The sequence below is a fragment of the Hypanus sabinus genome, unplaced genomic scaffold (assembly GCF_030144855.1).
Source record: "Hypanus sabinus isolate sHypSab1 unplaced genomic scaffold, sHypSab1.hap1 scaffold_1477, whole genome shotgun sequence".
In the NCBI taxonomy this organism is placed as follows: Eukaryota; Metazoa; Chordata; class Chondrichthyes; order Myliobatiformes; family Dasyatidae; genus Hypanus; species Hypanus sabinus.
The window spans coordinates 17,925-33,226 of record NW_026779551.1 but is presented as its reverse complement, the minus strand read 5'-3'; the positions used below and the strand labels follow the sequence as shown (position 1 = coordinate 33,226).

At 46.6% G+C, this 15,302-nt stretch overlaps 1 long non-coding RNA gene across 1 annotated transcript; it reads right to left on the bottom strand.

The window, feature by feature from the left end:
• Positions 1 to 473: 473 nt before the first annotated feature.
• On the bottom strand, positions 474 to 1,449 carry LOC132387009 (uncharacterized). The gene is made up of 3 exons (XR_009509738.1): positions 1,395 to 1,449; positions 940 to 995; positions 474 to 539 (listed from the first exon to the last, which is right to left on the bottom strand). It is a non-coding gene; the product is annotated as an uncharacterized LOC132387009 (long non-coding RNA).
• Positions 1,450 to 15,302: the final 13,853 nt, after the last annotated feature.

Genomic DNA, 15,302 nt, shown 5'->3' with positions numbered 1-15,302 from the left:
ATGGATGCGTTTCCGTTTTGTGCCGTAACCCTTCTACTGGGCTGGGCAGGGAGCAGGAAGACGCCTGAACAAAATGTTGGGTAGGGGGAGGACAGGCTGGGAGCTGATAGGTGAGGCCTGATGAGTGGGAATGGGAAAGGCTGAAGAAAAAGTGATCAGATTGCAGATGCGAGTGTGCCACAGGAGAATGGGAAGAAGGAGGGGCGCCAGGGGGAGTTGATGGGCAGGTGAAGATAAGAGATAAGAGGCCAGAGTGGACAGCAGAAGAAGAGGGAATTGAACAGAAATACCTGTGGGATAAGCTCATGCGGTTTGGGTCTACTGTCTGGAATATGATGTCTTGTTTCTCAAATAACTGAAAAGGAGATCCGGGATGGATCATCCAGGATTTTATTAAATGCCGAAAGGCCCGATGGACGCCTCCGATCTTATATCCCCTTTGCGAAACAATGACTGAGATCATCTCCAGCCTACCTGTTCATTCCTTGGGAAGTTTTCGTAGTTTTGCGATGCGTTCACGGTCTCTGTGTCCAAGGGGCCTGTGGGAACAAAACGGATTTGTCACAACGGTGCAGAGCGTCGGGAGCCCTTGTTGAACACAGCAGACGTCAACCCGGCCCAGAACAAAACGCCATTAATAGCATGAACTTCCTTCCCACCCATCGCCGGACCCAGGAAGTGAGGGCCGATATTGATCAATATGAAGAGAAATTAAATTGGATGAACTACCATTCCATCTCTCCGCTGATATTGTAATATTGAGCAGAAATTTCCAACTTAAATAAGTGGAAAACCCAACGGCAGAAGTCGCGTAATTCGTGACCATTCGCTCGGATGAAAACCTCCATCTCCCGTGCACGATGAGCTCCTAAAGTTAAATCAGATGTTTAAATTTCCACGGGCTCAGCAATTGAACAGTTAAAAACGGAGTTCACTCACTTGTTCTTCCGGAATTGATGCTGGTATCGAGTTTGGATTGCGGTGGATCTTTGATCCTGAACAGACAGAAACAAAGATCAATACATGAATCCGGCGAAATGTCACTTTCCTGCACTGGTACACCGAATGAGAACGGCTCCTGTAATTCCATTTGATCCTCTCTAGAATTCGCTTTCACTGCACTGGTTATCAGATGCCCGATTCCAGTCACCGCAATGGGTAAAGTGGAGAAAATTGCCCGGGCCTTTTTGACATACTCAGCTTTCCACACAAACATTGCTGAACGCAAACCTCTTTCAGAGAGACGTTCAAATGTCAGACAAACAACTCCGGCGTGAATGCGGAATACTGGTTCGGTCCGCAGATGCCCCTGAATCCGAGCAGAAGCCGTTTCCGCCGAAATTCTCAAACACTAATTAAAGGTAGAAATGAGATTCAGAGAGAAATGCGTTTACCCTCCCGTTTTCCTCGCGATCAACCATCCGCTGACTCCGCCGATCAGGCCCACGCCAATGAAGCCAAGTACAATGCCCACCATCGCGCCAGAGGTGAGGGTACAACTTTCATCTGTTTTTGCTGCTAACACAGAAAACAAACATCAATCTGACATTGCGAAAACACATCTTATTTTTTAGAAATGATGACTGATCCACGCTCTGAATCGTTCCGGAGGCTGTCTCGACATTGAACATTGGTTTGGTCCAATATTCTGACATCATGTCGATGCCATTCGTCTGTAATCGATAAAGACAACATAGAGTTCAACTCACCGCGCAAGGAGATCTGGGAATCACCTGCTTCCGGAGAGGGGTGAACAGGAAAGGTAAAATGAATGAACGCCAATTCAGCTACTGGAAATGGTCATTCAATTTGTCACTAAGATAAAAAAAAAACCCAGTCGCGGCTCTTCCACATTTTCTGACTGTATGACGCCCACGCAGAATGCCTGCCATCCATTACTACTGTGTTCCTTCTGTAACCGATCAACCCACGCAGCCAAGCTTCTCTCGGCCCCGTGAATCCTGACTTTCCGAATGATCTCATCTTTAGGAACCTGGTCCAACACCTCACTGAAATCCTGATACATCACTGCTCTACAGTTGATCTCCGCGAGCTGTGCTTGTGTTTCAACCCACGGTGTTCTCAAACCAGGAATATAATTTACCCGTTCTCACGGAAGTTCTGAATTTAAATTAGTGGGTGCCTTGTGAATGGCGAAGTCATTTTTATTCACTACTTTTTGTTCAATGCTCGTGGTGTCGTTCAGGGGCTTCTTTTAAATCTATTATTACTTTAATCTGATCTGCCATTTACAAGCAAGAGAGAATGTATGGAGTGAGGAGATCGTGAGAGGCAAATGGTTTGGATCTTTGATCATCGGGTTTACACGGAGAAATGAGAGACTCATTCACTCACCTTGTGCGGTAACATGGACAGTGAGGTTACTGCTCCTCTTGGTTACGTCGTTAGTAACCCGACATGTATAACTCCCCACGTTAACCGAGCTCATTGACACAAGGGTGAGTTCCTGCCCTGTCTGCAGGAGATTGTTCCCGTTGTACCATGCATATATACCTCAGGGGACTAAGAGAGCAAAGCAAGTTAATGTCAGGTTTGACACAATATTGGACACAACTGGACGCTCCGGTACAATTCTGACCTTCTCTGGTCCATCTGTAAAATAAAAATAAATATATTGATTAGAGTAATTTCCTGGTTGATCCGGGATATTCTTACATTCTCTGTTCCATCTCTACAAAGAGAACGCATGTTAATAAATGTACTATCCGATACAAAAGAATGCAGTTGACCAACCGTGGACTTACAGTAGACTTGCACGTAGGTCTCTCCAGCGCCACTGCTGATGGAGTTGCTGGCGATACACTTGTACGTCCCTGCGTCGTTTCTGTTCACACGGATTATAGTCAGTTTCGCCCTGTCGGGAGATGTAAATATTCTGCCGTTTTCCTGGATGGGTTGGTCATCCTTGAACCATGTCCGTGTCTGAACAGCGCCCGACGCGTCACAACTCAGTGCGATGGTATCGAGGTTTTCCAGAGGAGCGGAATCATTGGTCACCACATTAACCCCGGTCACTGCCACTGGATCTAAAATTGAATTTCAAATGGAGTTACACTTGTTTTCAGCGACATCATGTTCATATCAATGAACTCAAGATCAACTCAAGATCCCTGTCTCTGTAAATACAACCAAACTGCAAATTGTTTTACACTTGGTTTTCTCTGCACGTTCAGAAAATTTATGTGTCTCCAACTCAATATCGTCGCCATTCCTGTCTCTTATCCTCATGTGTTTCGATATCAGGTCAGATCGCCGATGGAATGAAATCCCGGCAGAGTTTAAAGTTTTACTGTTGTTTTTCGGGGGACTAAGCAACTTGGCTAGAGTTTACTTGTCCTCTTGAACAAATGAGAACAAGCGTGTCTCCCCGTATACTCTGTCTTTACACATCTTATAAGACTTACAAAATTAGTCCTATAATATTGAAGGCAACATTGTATCACGGCGGAAAGGTTACAGCCGGGTGTTTGAAGTCCAAGGATACATATTGTATCGAAAGGACCGGCAGGAGGACAAGCGGGTCGACGTTGCTGTGCTGGTGAAAAATGAAGTTAACTTATTAGAAAGCGGTGAAAGTGGGTCGGAATGTATTAAACCGATGTGCAGAGAGCTGTGGAACAGCGAGGGTAAAAGTCCCTGATGGGAATTGCACAGACACCGCTAAACAGAACAAAGATGCGGCCTAAAACTACAACGTGTGATGGAAAATGCATGTCAAAAGGGCATTGTTACAATAAGTAAGGAGGGATTTCAATAGGAAGATAGATTGGGAAAATCAGGTTGGTGCTGGGCGCTCTTGTAGAGTGCCTGCGAGCTGGTGTTTCAGGGCAGCTGGTGGTTGAGCCCAGTAGAGGATCATCTATTCCGGATTTGGTGTTGAGCAAAGATCCAGAATTGGATAGAGACCTTAAGGGAAATGTAAACAAACAACTACAAGATGTTGTTTATAATAGGATCGAATTCACCCTGAAATTTGTGATGGAGAAGCTGAAGTCACTTGTATCAGTATAGCAATGGGGTAAATTGAATTACAGACTCACGGGACGGGAGTTGGCCAGAACTGTTTGGAAAGGAGTCGATCATTAAGGGTTATGTCTCAGGGTACTTGGAGGCACGTGATAAAATTGGCCGCAGTCAGCATCCCAAAGCGGGAAATCTTGCCTGAACAATCCTTTGGAATTCGTTGAATAATGGATGTGGAGAGGATGCTTCCTATAGTGGGGGAGTCTAGGACCAGAGGATACACATAGAGGGATGTGGAGAGGATGTTTCCTATAGTGGGGGAGTCTAGGACCAGAGGACACAGATAGAGTAGATGTGGAGAGGATGCTTCCTATAGTGGGGGAGTCTAGTACCAGAGGACACACATAGAGGGATGTGGAGAGGATGTTTCTTATAGTGGGAGAGTCTAGGACCAGTGGACACAGATAGAGTAGATGTGGAGAGGATATTTCCTAGAGTGGGGACGTCTAGGACCAGAGGACACAGATAGAGTGGATGTGGAGAGGATGGTTCCTGTAGTGGGGGAGTCTAGGATCAGACGACACAGATAGAGTGGATGTGGAGAGGATGTTTCCTATAGTGGGTGAGTCTAGGACCAGAGGACACAGATAGAGTGGATGTGGAGAGGATGTTTCCTATAGTGGGGGAGTCTAGGACCAGAGGACACAGATAGAGTGGATGTGGAGAGGATGTTTCCTATAGTGGGGGAGTCTAGGACCAGAGGACACAGATAGAGTGGATGTGGAGAGGATGTTTCCTATAGTGGGGGAGTCTAGTACCAGAGGACACACATAGAGGGATGTGGAGAGGATGTTTCTTATAGTGGGAGAGTCTAGTACCAGAGGACACACATAGAGGGATGTGGAGAGGATGTTTCTTATAGTGGGAGAGTCTAGGACCAGTGGACACAGATAGAGTAGATGTGGAGAGGATATTTCCTAGAGTGGGGACGTCTTGGACCAGAGGACACAGATAGAGTGGATGTGGAGAGGATGGTTCCTGTAGTGGGGGAGTCTAGGATCAGACGACACAGATAGAGCGGATGTGGAGAGGATGTTTCCTATAGTGGGTGAGTCTAGGACCAGAGGACACAGATAGAGTGGATGTGGAGAGGATGTTTCCTATAGTGGGGGAGTCTAGGACCAGAGGACACAGATAGAGTGGATGTGGAGAGGATGTTTCCTATAGTGGGGGAGTCTAGGACCAGAGGACACAGATAGAGTGGATGTGGAGAGGATGTTTCCTATAGTGGGGGAGTCTAGTACCAGAGGACACACATGGAGGGATGTGGAGAGGATGTTTCTTATAGTGGGAGAGTCTAGGACCAGTGGACACAGATAGAGTAGATGTGGAGAGGATATTTCCTAGAGTGGGGACGTCTAGGACCAGAGGACACAGATAGAGTGGATGTGGAGAGGATGGTTCCTGTAGTGGGGGAGTCTAGGATCAGACGACACAGATAGAGTGGATGTGGAGAGGATGTTTCCTATAGTGGGTGAGTCTAGGACCAGAGGACACAGATAGAGTGGATGTGGAGAGGATGTTTCCTATAGTGGGGGAGTCTAGGACCAGAGGACACAGATAGAGTGGATGTGGAGAGGAAGTTTCCTACAGTGGGGAGTCTAGGACCAGAGGACACAGATAGAGTGGATGTGAACAGGATGCTACCAAGAGTGGATGATTATGTACCTATAGTTTCCTATAGAGAGGATGATTCCTGTGTTAGGAGAGTCAATGTCAAGGTGACAGAGCTAAAAATAGAGAATCCTCATTTCAGAACGGAGCTGAAAAGGTATTTTTTCAGAAGAGGTTGTAAATCCGTGGAATTGTTTGCCACAAGCAGGGGTTGAGACCAAGTGTTTATGTATAATTAACGCAGAGGTTGATGGATTTTCTATTGGTCAGGGCATCAAGGAATACAGGGAGAAGGCGGTGTTAGCATTCATTTCATGTGGACGGGATTGTAAAAGCAATTATGTGAACTTTCAACTTTTTAAGCACCAGTGAGGCATCAGCTGGAGTATTGTGAGCAGATTTGGGGCACTGTTCTTGGAAAGGATGTGTTAAAACTCAAAGGCTTCAAAGGAAGTTCGCTCACATGAGTCTATTGTTTTCATATGACGAACATTTGATGCTTTGGGTCTGTATTCACAGGAATTCAGAAGAATGAGGGGTGAACTGATAGACAGTTTCCTTCCTCTCAACTCTCAGCACATGCATTATCGGGTAAGGGGCCAAAAACTTCTCACAATACTCCAACTGAGGCCTCACCAGAGCTTTATAAACTTTAAATATTACATGGTGACTTTTATATTCTTGTCCTCTTGAAATGAATGCTAGCATCGCATTTCCCTTCCTCACAACAGACTCAACCTCTAAATTAACCTTTAGACAATCCTACACAGAGGACTGCAGAATGCTGTCAATATTCTGGTCGCCTCACTACAAGAAGGAATTGGAAGCCATCGAAAGGGTTCAGAGGAAATTTACAAGGTTGTTGCCTGGGTTAGGGAGCATGGCTTATGAGAATAGGTTGAGTGAACTCGGCCTCTTCTCCTCGGAGGGGTGGATGATGAGAGGTGACCTGATGCTGTACAAAATGGTGAGATGCATTGATCTTGTGTATAGTCAGAGGCTTTTCCCCAGGGATGAAATGGATGCCACAAGAGGAAACATGTTTAAGCTGCTGGGGAGTACGTACAGAGGAGATATCAGGGGTAAGTTTTTTACTCAGAGAGTGGTGAGTGCGTGGAATGGGCTGCAGGCAAAGTGGTGGAGGTGGGTACGATAGGGGCTTTAAAGAGACTTTTGGATAGGTACGTGGAGCTTAGAAAAATGGAGGTTAAATGTAAGCCTGGCAAATTCTAAGGCAGGGACATGTTCGGTACAAACTTGTGGGCCGAAGGGCCTGTATTGTGCTGTCGGTGTTCTATGTTTCTATACTGTCATAGACATGTGGGCAGCACTGGGGAGGATATACCAGTGAGGCCTCGCCTGGAGTATTCTGAGCAGATTTGGGGCACTGTTCCTGGAAAGGATGTGTTGAAACTGAAGGGCTTCAAAGGAAGTTCACTCACATGAGTCTATTGTTTTCATATGACGAACATTTGATGCTTTGGGTCTGTATTCACTGGAATTCAGAAGAATGAGGGGTGACCTGATAACAGTTTCCTTCCTCTCAGCTCTTCTGGATTCTAGTGAATACAGGCTCAGAGACATTAAAGGCTCATATTATGACAAGTCATTCAATCCTGGAATCATTTCCGTGAATCCCCTTTGAACCCTCACTAATTTTAGCACATGCATTCTCGGGTAAGGGGCCAAAAACTGCTCACAATACTCCAATTGAGGCTTCACCGGAGCTTTATAAACTTTCAATATTATATGGTGACTTTTATATTCTTGTCCTCTTGAAATGAATGCTAGCATCGCATTTCCCTTCCTCACAACAGACTCAACCTCTACATTAACCTTGAGACAATCCTACACAGAGGACTGACAAGTCCCTGTGCACATCATTCTCTTTTGTTGTTTGCCACAAGAGGAAGCAGGTTTAAGCTGCTGGGGAGTACGTACAGAGGAGATGCCAGGGGTAAGTTTTTGTACTCAGAGAGAGGTGATTGCTTGCAATGGGCTGCCGGCAACGTGGTGGAGGCGGATACGATAGGGGCTTTAAAGAGACTTTTGGATAGGCACGTGGAGATTAGAAAAATGAAAGTTATATGTAAGCCGGGCAAATTCTAAGGCAGGGACATGTTCGGTACAAACTTGTGGGCCGAAGGGCCTGTATTGTGCTGTCGGTGTTCTATGTTTCTATACTGTCATAGACATGTGGGCAGCACTGGGGAGGATAGCGTCGTTCAACTTTGAGGTATATGATTAAGAATTAATCAGTTCCAGCTGACTTAAGAAACAGTCCGTTTTCAAAAAAAGAGTAAAATACAGCACAAGTGATTACTTGATGGACTTGAAGACGAAACTGACATCCGGCACGGGCAAGTGCGAGCAGCCTGCAAACAGAAACGGAGATACACAGCCACACACAACAGTGAGAACTGAACAGTCCGAGAGCAGGTCTGGCAGAGTTCACTGGAGTCCAGGTTCTGCGACCACCGGAAAGGTTTTCTTTCACCACAGGAATAAAATGAAAGTTATAGTCCGAGATCGCATGACTCTGTCTCACTTACCAGTGACACGCAGAATGACGGTCGCTGAGGTTTGGGGGCTACTAGCTGGCGACGTACCCCCAACGGCGACATTTATCTCGCTGTGCTCAACGATAATAGTAAACTGCTGGGACTCACCTGAGAAAGAGAAAATCATATGAGGGAAAAGCGACAGACGCGGAAAGACTTGGGATCTGTACTTAACACAATCTGTACAGATATCAGGGATCTGTTGAGAACTCAGTAAGATCGATTATTATAATCTCATCTTCATTTCTTATAACCCGAACTTCATGCCTCCTACTACCCGCCACTCTGATGGTTATCCGACCACCGAGGGTTGGAGAGAGTGACCATCACACGCCGTTATGTGGAGACAAAGAACGAGAGCTGCGAAGGCCAGTCACGACATCCCGAGAGAGCAGCGCCGATCTCTGTTACACTCGGAGACTGAGCCGCACTTCCTGGTTTGCGGGTCAGATAGCTGGATTCTGACGTCACAAGCGTCAACAGGGCAAGGTTACAATAAGTAAGGAGGGATTTCAATAGGAAGATAGATTGGGAAAATCAGGTTGGTGCTGGATTCCAGCTGGGCGATCTTGTAGAGTGCCTGCGAGCTGGGGATTCAAGGCAGCTGATGGTTGAGCCCAGTAGAGGATCATCTATTCCGGATGTGATGTTGAGCAAAGATCCAGAATTGGATAGAGACCTTAAGGGAAATGTAAACAAACAACTACAAGATGTTGTTTATAATAGGATCGAATTCACCCTGAAATTTGTGAAGGAGAAGCTGAAGTCACTTGTATCAGTATAGCAATGGGTTAAATTGAATTACAGACTCACGGGACGGGAGTTGGCCAGAACTGTTTGGAAAGGAGTCGATCATTAAGGGTTATGTCTCAGGGCACTTGGAGGCATGTGATAAAATTGGCTGCAGTCAGCATCCCAAAGCGGGAAATCTTGCCTGAACAATCCTTTGGAATTCTTTGAATAATGGATGTGGAGAGGATGCTTCCTATAGTGGGGTAGTCTAGTACCAGAGGACACACACAGAGTGGATGTGGAGAGGATTTTTCCCATAGTTGGAGAGTCTAGAACCAGTGGACACAGACAGAGTGGATGTGGAGAGGATGTTTCCTACAGTGGGGGAGTCTAGGAACAGTGGACACAGAGAGTGGATGTGGAGAGGATATTTCCTATAGTGGGAGAGTCTAGGACCAGTGGACACAGATAGAGTGGATGTGGAGAGGATGTTTCCTATACTGGGGGAGTCTCGGACCAGAGGACACAGAGTGGATGTGGAGAGGATGTTTCCTATAGTGGTGGAGTCTAGGACCAGAGGACACAGATAGAGTGGATGTGGAGAGGATGTTTCCTATAGTGGGGGCGTCTCGGACCAGAGGACACAGATAGTGTGGATGTGAACAGGATGCTTCCTATAGTGGATGATTATGTACCTATAGTTTCCTATAGAGAGGATGATTCCTGTGGTGGGAGAGTCAATGTCAAGGTGACAGAGCTAAAAATAGAGAATCCTCATTTCAGAACGGAGCTGAAAAGGTATTTCTTCAGCAGAGGTTGTAAATCCGTGGAATTGTTTGCCACAAGCAGGGGTTGAGACCTTGTGTTTATGTATAATTAACGCAGAGGTTGATAGATTTTCTATTGGTCAGGGCATCAAGGAATACAGGGAGAAGGCGGTGTTAGCATTCATTTCATGTGGACGGGATTGTAAAAACAAAGACGTGACCTTTCAACTGTTTAAGCACCAGTGAGGCCTCACCTGGAGTATTGTGAGCAGATTTGGGGCACTGTTCCTGGAAAGGATGTGTTGAAACTGAAAGGATTCAAAGGAAGTTCACTCACATGAGTCTATTGTTCTCATATGACGAGCATTTGATGCTTTGGGTCTGTATTCACTGGAATTCAGAGGAATGAGGGGTGACCTGATAGACAGTTTCCTTCCTCTCATCTCTTCTGGATTCTAGTGAATACAGGCTCAGAGTCATTAAAGGGTCATATTATGACAAGTCATTCAATTCTGGAATCATTTCCGTGAACCCTTTTTGAACCCTCACTAATTTCAGCACATGCATTCTCGGGTAAGGGGCCAAAAACCGCTCACAATACTCCAATTGAGGCTTCACCGGAGCTTTATAAACTTTCAATATTATATGGTGACTTTTATATTCTTGTCCTCTTGAAATGAATGCTAGCATCGCATTTCCCTTCCTCACAAGAGACTCAACCTCTACATTAACCTTGAGACAATCCTACACAGAGGACTGACAAGTCCCTTTGCACATCATTCTCTTTTGTTGTTTGCCACAAGAGGAAGCAGGTTTAAGCTGCTGGGGAGTACGTTCAGAGGAGATGTCAGGGGTAAGTTTTTGTACTCGGAGAGAGGTGATTGCGTGCAATGGGCTGCCGGCAACGTGGTGGAGGCGGATACGATAGGGGCTTTAAAGAGACTTTTGGATAGGTACGTGGAGATTAGAAAAATGTAGGTTGTATGTAAGCCGGGCAAATCCTAAGGCAGGGACATGTTCGGTACAAACTTGTGGGCCGAAGGGCCTGTATTGTGCTGTCGGTGTTCTATGTTTCTATACTGTCATAGACATATGGGCAACACTGGGGAGGATAGCGTCGTTCAACTTTGAGGTATATGATTAAGAATTAATCAGTTCCAGCTGACTTAAGAAACAGTCCGTTTTCAAAAAAAGAGTAAAATACAGCACAAGTGATTACTTGATGGCCTTGAAGACGAAACTGACATCCGGCACGGGCAAGTGCGAGCAGCCTGCAAACAGAAACGGCGATACACAGCCACGCACAACAGTGAGAACTGAACAGTCCGAGAGCAGGTCTGGCAGAGTTCACTGGAGTCCAGGTTCTGCGACCACCGTAAAGGTTTTCTTTCACCATAGGAATAAAATGAAAGTTATAGTCCGAGATCGCATGACTCTGTCTCAATTACCAGTGGCACGTAGATTGACGGTCGCTGAGGTTTGGGGGCTACTAGCTGGCGACGTACCCCCAACGGCGACATTTATCTGGCTGTGCTCAACGATAGTAGTAAACTGCTGGGACTCACCTGAGAAAGAGAAAATCATATGAGGGAAAAGCGACAGACGCGGAAAGACTTGGGATCTGTACTTAACACAATCTGTACAGATACCAGGGATCTGTTGGGAACTCAGTAAGATCGATTATTATAATCTCTTCTTCATTCCTTATAACCTGATCTTCATGCCTCCGACCACCCGCCACTCTGATGGTTATCCGACCACCGAGGGATCGAGAGAGTGACCCTCACCCGCCGTTATGTGGAGACAAAGAACGAGAGCTGCGAAGGCCAGTCCCGACATCCCGAGAGAGCAGCGCCGATCTCTGTTACACTCGGAGACTGAGCCGCACTTCCTGGTTTGCGGGTCAGATATCTGGATTCTGACGTCACAAGCGGCAGCGCTGATTGGATCAGAGAGTCTGTACTTTGCTCGAATCTACATCAAATCCTGTGAGCTGTTCTACAACTATCTGCTGCTGTGTGGAATCCGATAATGATCTCAAAGAGAGTTTCTCTCACCCACCGACATGAAGAGAAAGGGAGAGAGTAAAGTGAACGTCATCCGCGCGCCATTTCCTGGTCTCCATGAGAGATCCCGAGAGCCCGTTATCTGAAAAGCCGGAGCTGACTGTAGCGCAGAGCGAAAGGGCGGAGAATGAACGAACCTAAAACGCTAGAGAAGCAGAAGGCTATTCGGCCCTCGATACTCTGGTGTTGTCCTCTACCAGATCATGTGGAAATTTCCTCAAAACTACCTCCCTCCGGGATAGGTAGACTGGGTGAGTGTTGTCGCCGCAATAATCTTGAACACAGAGACAGCAAGACCAAGAATGTGACTGTGAACTCCGCGAAGGAGTTGTCGGGAGATCACACACCAGTCCTCATTGAAGGGTCGGCGTTGGTGAGAGTGAGCAGGTTTAAGCTCCTTCTGAGAGAATCTCTGCTTGGCCTCACATAGTTATGCATTCACAAATAAAGGCACGTCAGCGGCTGTATTCCATTAGGGGATAGAAACATAGAAACGGAGAAAGCCTACAGCACAATAAAGGCCCTTCGGCCCACAAAGCTTGAAGAGATTTGGTATGGGTATGTCACCAAAAACTGGGAAATGTTCGCACATGCAAGGCGGAGAGTATTCTGACTGTTTCCATCACCGTCTGGTGTGCAGGCTGCAATGCACAGGATCGACACAGATTGCAGAGGCTTGTGTACAACAATCACATTCATCACAGTGCAAACCTCTTCATAATCGAGAAAATCTTCAAAAGGTGGTTCCTCAGGAATACCAGGTCCATAGTTAAGGGTGATTACCGTCAGGTATATGCTCTTGTCCCATTACAACCATTCGGGATATACAACCTTCCTATTAGTACAAAACGGAATATGCTTTCTTCTCATTGCCACCATCCTGAATATATTCCCATGTCGTTATCGCCATCCGGAAGGTAGGTACATGAGCCGGAAGACCCACGCTCAATGAGCTACCAATATCTTCTGCAATCAGTTTTTTTTGAGCGGTACATGGACCCATGAAAGCGAGCTCATAATTCTTTTTTTTATTTGATAGTTAGTTTACTTTTTCATTATTTCATTTACTTACTCGTTCATTCGCTGGTTTACTTACCGAAATGTCATGTACATTGTATGCATATATTACTTATTAATGTACTGAGGACGCGTTCCGCCACTTGGCGGTTATGACAGCAATGACGGGACTTCTCTGAATTGGCCTGCCAGATGTAGAAGGATTCTCCATTGTTGGAACGGCCATTGCTGGAGTGGGGTCAGTGTCATGTACCTTGTGTGAGATTTAGAGAAACTGGGATACCGCCTCTATCCCGCATAAATACATAAACAGACCCGCACAATGTCCATCGGGTGCATGTCCCATGAACGGGAGCTGCTGCTCCATGAGCTTTGACTCACACGGGACAATGAGGTGGTGATAGGCAGATGCTACAGGGAGGGAGCCACCCGAGAGGAAGGCGACAGGATCACAGGTAACCTGCAGGAGAGGCAGAGGGGATAGGCAGCCGGAGCAGTGACCCCTTGTGGCCGTACACCTCAATAGCAGGATGCATTTGGTGGTTTGCTGGGAGTGGAAATTACCAGGAGGAAGGTACTGAGACTGGCTCTGTGGCCCAGAATGGGATGGTGAAAGGGGAGTACAATAGCGATTGGTGATCCTCAGTTAGAGGATCGGAACGCCTATTCAGTGGACATGGAGGAGACACCCAGTTGTGCTCCGAATCCATGGTTTATCATGAAGGAGTCGCCGCTGCTCTGTTCTTATCTGAAGCAGCCTATCGGTCTGCCTGATGGACTGATAACCCTTTGGTTTGGAGCGCGACATTCACAGTATGGCAGTGAGCCGTCTCAGTGAAAGACAGGACTCAGAAATCCTCTGTGTCCCTTCGAAACAGCAATCTTGTACTTAGGCCCTGTGCTCTAATCTCTAATGAATGTACATTGGCCAGGAAAATGCGGTGGAACAGTGGTCGTGTTCCCGTAGCTTCATTCTGGTCTGATACCCACCGCACCCCGTCCTCCCCTGGTCAATCTCGCTTCTCTGGCGGAATTACGCTCACTTCCAGGTGCAGTACTTGCATGGCTGGGAGTTTATCTTTGACGACTCGTTGCTGTTCACGTGGACTTCATATGATCGCCGGTGCATGTATAGAATTCGCGTGTCTTTTTTTGTGCTTAATTGGCCGAAGACTGCTGCGATAAAAGTTAAGGAAATGTACATCTTGTAGATTAGTGAGCTGCCGGAAATTGTCGCCCTATATCGCCAGTAGTGCAACGTTTTTAAATCGGACGGGCGATGTTAAGGACACAGAAAAGATACTCGAGATTGAATCTGACTACAAAGTTGGGCGGCTCAGTGACGCGCGTGACCAATGCACCCATTCTGAACTCATGTCTGTATCTTCCACACTGCCCCCTCGTGGTGACAGCGTCCTGCCTGACTTCTGCACTGACGCTCTTTCAACTTTGCCAGTGAAATTCCGGCCGTCACTGTGTTGCCGCCGGCGTCTTTTATCGCCGTGTGCAGTTGTGTTTCTCCTTTTGTCATGCGCAGTCACTGAAATTTTTCGAAGTGAAGCTGCCTAATACAGCAATACCCGTCGCATATGTAGGAAATAATATTGGGGCTATAAATGAGAGACATCTCTGCATTATCGCGCCTTTACATTTGATCTGCAACGGGTAGCATGTCTTTCGCTTGTTAGTTGCTGTTGTGTTAATGCTGATCTTTAAGGGGACGTTTTGCAAAAACAGTCGCTGTTCCCGCTGATACACTGAACAAAAGCTACTTTGCAAAAATAGTGATTAAATGTCATTTGTTTTGTTAATGCTGATATTCAGGAGGATTTTGTTGGGCAATGTGGGGAACACCGTTACTTTGGCATGCAACTGTGAGATGCTCTGAAGACAAAGATCCTTGTGGGTTTATAACAAGTACTTTGGATAATGAAAGTACATAACATTTTTGCAACCTCGCAGTGCCTGAAGGACATCACACATGGAATCCAGAGCACATCACACTCAGGTTTCGCATTTCCCCCTCCCCCTCCTACTTTCAAATCTCTTAGTACCTTTCCTTTCAGTCAGTCCTGACGAAGGGTCTCGGCCCGAAACGTCTACAACGCTTCTCTCTATAGATGCTGCCTGGCCTGCAGGGTTCCACCAGCATTTTGCGTGTGTTGGCTGAAGAGCTTGTTTCTTTGCTGTAAATCACAAAACAAAACAGGTGAGCTTTACCTGCAGTCTGTTCTGCGCCACCTGGAACCTCCTGTACAGATCAAACACTCCGGCCCCCTGTTACCGAGCCTAATTACTCTCACCCCTGACTCAGTCTTGCATTACTCACACACCCACAGTGTCTTTCCGCTCAAAGTGCGCATCAGCTCTGCTTTTCACCCTCCAGGGGTCCCATGATTTACCCTGGCTTTACTGTCAAGTTACATCTCCACCTCCCCTTGTTGCCACTGTCCATCACCTCTCAACCCCTGCCGTGGTCTCCATGTTTACACATCTGACGT